Raw genomic sequence first — 4,912 nt, forward strand, 5'->3', positions numbered from 1 at the left:
GCCACAATCCCTTCTCCTCCGTTCTCCTCTCGGGATCTTGGGCACACACGCACACGCGCCCAGTGTGAGTTTTAAGCCACTGGGTCTGGGACGCGAACTGCGGTCAACTACGTGGGAGTCCAGCAACATAGCCATTACACTAACTGCTGGTTCCCGATCCTGGGTGCTTATGAAGGAGATTCCCATCGCCATGGTCACGTGGGATCCAGCATCTCTTGAGCAGCAAACTACCATAGTACCACCGAGCTGTCACCCTATTGATTTTTAAATAGGACTATTTAATTTTATTATCATCATTTTTTAATTTGCTATAGGACACATGCATTCATCAGAAAGACAGAAAGAGAGGGAGGGAGGGAGGGAGGAAGGGACAGAGGGAGAGAGAAAGTGAAAAAGCAGGGACCATCAGTTGGCGTAATGGTTATGTCACTAGACTCCCATTTAGTCAACCACAGTTCGAGTCCTGGACCTGGTAGGTTAAACTCATGCCCGGCATGTGTGCGTGCGTGCATGCCTAAGACCCCGAGAGGAGAATCGAGGAGAAGGGACTGCGGTGTGGCCATCCCCCTGGGGGGCGATTTCTTGCTTTCTCTCTCTCTCTCTGGCGCGCGCATACACTCTAGAGCAAAAATCTCTTAAAAAAAAAAAAAAAAGGTAAGTGAGAAAGCAAGCCACCAGATCTGGGACTCGAACCATAGGCGGCCACGTGGGAGTCCAGTACCTTAACCACACACCACCCGCTGGCCCCGACCCCCGTCTATTTTTTAAAATGTAGAGCCTGGAGACTGCAATCCTTTGCCAGGTTACCCGAGTCTACGTGGGTTCTGAAACGGGCCGAGCTCCCGGGCATGTGCTCTCGTAACAGCGCGTCTTCCTTTTCTGCCCTCACTGCAGCTTCTATTTATCTTTCTTTTTCTTTTTAGAATTTGCCAGAGGGCATGCACTTGCTAGACAGAGACAGAATGAGAGAGGGAGAGAGCACCTTCCATGGAAGACGGTCACGCCTCGATCCCTTCTCTTCCACCTCTCCCTCCTTTCGGGATCTGGGCATGCATGCACACACACCCAGAGTGTTCCTCAAGCTGCCAGTCCAGGATTCGAACAGCCAGGACTGGCCAGCCATGCGAGGGCCAGTCACCTCAACCACCGCACTACAGGCTGGCTTCAATCCGACTTCTTTAAATTCAATTCGATTGCTCAAGATCTATTATACTAACATGTTAAAAACCTTACCTGGAATTCTAAAATGTATGCAAGTATCAGAATAATGTAAACATTCATTTTTTATATACTGTTCCATTCAGGACCCTGTTTTGCAATCTTAGAGGTAAAAAATACATACATACACCATTTAATGCTTATTTTCTAAAATTAAGAGTTTAAATGTGGTATTACAAAACAAAAAACACCTTTACTTCCCTGAAGAACTTCTACATGTGTAAGGGAAACATAAATTAGAATTATTTGTGAACTCATATGAAGATGAATTTAAAAAATCGGCCAAGTTAATGTCAAGTTGTAGTATTAGCACAAAACTTAAGCAGTTCAAAGTCACAGAGGTGAAACGGAAGGACTGTTTTCAAGTGTTAAGAAATGAGAATTTTCTTTGACAGTCTTCTCTCTCTGTTTTAGTTTATTTTTTCTTTCCTGGGGGCACCCTCAGTAGGTCTTGCTAGGCCCTCACCCCCACCTGCTTGCCAGTCCGCCATGACCACAGGTGCAGCTGCTGCGCTTGGGCCGACACGAGATCCAAACCAAGGTGTGGCCTGCCCCATGGCTCCAGTACTGCAGAGGAGCCCACTGCCGCGGCCACCTCTGCTGGGCTTCGTTAGTGACGTAATTCTCTCCTCTCTCTCTCTCTCTCTCTCTCTTTCTCAGAGAGATTTTTGCTGTAGAGCACCTGTACTTGCTAGAGAGACAGGGACAGACAGCAAGAAACCACCCCCTGGGATGGTCACACTGCCATCCCTTCTCATTCTCCTCTCGGGATCTCAGCCCGTGCACACAAGCTCCGGGCATGAGGTTAAGCCGCTGTTCAGGACCCGACGGCTGACTACGTGGGAGTCCAGTGATGCAGCCATTACGCCACCTGCTGGTCCCAGTATTCTCATTATTTCCTTAAAAGTCTCCTTACCTCGGAGATGGAGCTAGATGAAACCGTACTTCAGATCTTCTCCGCGCGGCTTTGACCTATGCTTCCATCTCATGAATTCCAAGACAGTATTAAACGGATGCATGTTTTCATAAATCTGGGAAAAAAAAAAAAACTCATTTAAGATGGAAAGAACTGTTACTTGTCAGAACGACATGTACAGAAGCAATACTAAACAGGTCTCACGTGTAAAACTACATTTTCAAGGTGCAGTCAGTGAAAAGGCCCCAGCTCACAGACCCTATCACTTTACCGCCTCAACCTGGCCCACAGACGTCTGTAAAGTTAGTTCCGTGGGAAAGTGCTCACGTGCAAGCCGTCCACGTCAGCTACACTCTCGAGAAAAATGAAATCTCATTTCAATGCAAAACAACAGCAAGAGCGGATGTGACACCTAACTCTCCAGTGCACGATCCTCGGATTCCTACCGGATTCCTGCCAAGAACGTACCTGCCCACCAGCCCGTACTGCCTCCTTCACTTTAATCACCGAGTCTCAGGAACCAGGTTTAATTTCAAACTTCCTAGAACATTAGGACTCTTTTTTCATAACATTTTGCCATGGGGCATGTACACTCACCAGAGAGAGAGACAGAGAGAGAGAGAGACAGTGAGAGGGAAGGTAAGAAATCACCCTCAGAGTGGAGGGCCATGCTGCAATCCCTTCTCCATCCTCCTGGGGTCTTGGGCACGCGCACACACATGCCCAGCGGGACTTTCAAGCCACCAGGTCTGGGACTCGAACTGTGGTCAGAGGCTTCGCCATTATGTCATTGCTGGCCCCAACATTAGGAATTTTGAGGATGGAGAGAAGCGTGCTGGCTGCTAGAGTTGTGAAGTAGGTTTCAGTGATGCTGCCATCACTGACACAGTCACCGTTCTAAGGGACAAGCACACCTGTGTACAGAAGACGGGGACCACAAGAGACCGACTCGATTCTCCGTGTGCTGTTTACATGGAGGTTAAAAAAAAGTCACTCTCTAAATGGAATCTTCCAGCAGCGAAGTATTCAGTTTCACATTTAAAAGGGAAAATGTCAAAGCTGTGTGGACAGTACTGCGTCCCCTGCAAGGTCAAAGCCTTCGTCTTCCAGTCCATTTAGAAGTATCGTTTGTGCACACCGAGGTTTACTGGTCTTGCCAATAATGGCTCAAGTCATGTCAACTGGAGCAACCTGAGCCGGGCCCGGTCAGATCGCTGTCTTGCTTAAAGACGAGCGTCTCCACCCGGCAGACAGGCTGCCACGGGGCCATGTGGATCTTTCATGGTCCCACTGAAGCAGCCTGACCTGAGAGCGATTAGTGATGCGCCATCTGCATGCAGGAGCCTGCGACAGCCTTCGCGCTGCAGTAGCCACCTGCGCTTCACTCCAAAGCACTCATGTGACGGCACAGCTCAGAGCCAGGCGGGGCTGGAGCCTGTGGTTAGTTTACCTGAGATGTCCGTAGTCCACTGTGTTCATTTTAGAAATGACAAAGATTTCCCTCCAAATGGGACCAGCGAATGCCGTAATGGTTACACCGTTGGACTCCCACGTGGCTAACTGTGGTTTGAGTCCCAGACCTGGTGGCTTGAAACTCGTGCTGGATGCGTGTGCATGCAGGCCCAAGATCCCGAGGGGAGAGGGGCTGTGGTGTGGCCATCCTCCCCCAGTGGGTGACTCCTCACTTTCTGTCTCTTCTCTCTCTGTCCTTCCAGCAAGCGCATACACCCTATAGCAAAAATCTCTCAAATTAAAAAAAAAAAATTTCCATCCCAAGCCATTCTTCGCCAACCACTCCACTCCTCCCCAAGGGCGTGTGTGGGAGGAGAGGAGGCCGTCACTGTTCTCAACTAAGCTCCTAACAGCATCCATCAGATACTTCTGCTTTATCACACATGGCCTGGGCCGGCCCACAGCACAGTGGTTAGGCACAACGCAGAAGAGGCTGGACCCACACAGCTGACTGGGGTTCAAATCCCAGCCCTAGCCGCCTGCAAAGCATGTGTGGTGTGCACACGTGTGCCCAAGATCCTGAAGGGATAGAGAACAGAGAAGGGCAGCGGCATGACCAGGCCCCGAGGGGGCATTCTCTCGACGGATAAACGGGGGAATACGGCTACTCTCTAATGGAGCCAGGAGACAGCACGCGAACTTGCCAGTCACTGCTTACCACAGCACGACGTATTACAATACTGCTCCTTGGTTAAGGAAAGGTTTGAACTTCAGGCTACATCTGAAGTTATTAATAAAGTTAAATATTAATACACAACCCAAAGGACTCTCCCATACACCACCTTCAAATCTGAGACCCGCATGTCCCCGCTTCCTTTTTTTTTTGGAGAGGTTTTTGTGCTGGAAAGACAAAGAGAGACAGAGAGATAGAAAGCAGGAAATCACCCCTCCAGGGGGGATGGCCACGCTGCAATCCCTTCTCCTCTATTCTCCTCTCAGAATCTTGGGCACGGCACACACACGCGCCCGGCCTGAGTTTAAGTCACCAGGTCCGGGACTCGAACTGTGCTTGGCTACATGGGAGTCCAGGGACATAGCCATTACGCTAACTGCTGGTCCCCCTCCGCTTCCTCTTTCTTGAACTCACACTTAACAAAACAGAACCCTCAGAAGCCCCTTCTGAAGACTGACCTCAGGCTGGCTCTGGCCCGACTCCGTCCCTCGGCGGTTCTCAGGACCAGCACCCTGGGCGTGGAGTCACCCCGTGATCGCACGCCCGCAACGCCGGCTGGGGCCCGCCATCCCTCAGGCTGCCACCGCCCTGAT

General features: G+C 50.3%; 1 protein-coding gene across 1 annotated transcript in view; it reads right to left on the reverse strand.

The window, feature by feature from the left end:
* Positions 1–4,912, reverse strand: part of BMPR1A (bone morphogenetic protein receptor type 1A) — a 55,091-nt gene that overhangs the window by 46,786 nt on the left and 3,393 nt on the right. The window contains exon 2 of the mRNA XM_006147755.3: positions 2,135–2,249. The gene's annotated coding sequence lies outside the window, so the exon portion shown is untranslated. The remainder of the gene's footprint in view (positions 1–2,134; positions 2,250–4,912) is intronic.

Source organism: Tupaia chinensis, unplaced genomic scaffold (assembly GCF_000334495.1).
Source record: "Tupaia chinensis unplaced genomic scaffold, TupChi_1.0 Scaffold000221_1, whole genome shotgun sequence".
Classification (NCBI taxonomy): domain Eukaryota; kingdom Metazoa; phylum Chordata; class Mammalia; order Scandentia; family Tupaiidae; genus Tupaia; species Tupaia belangeri.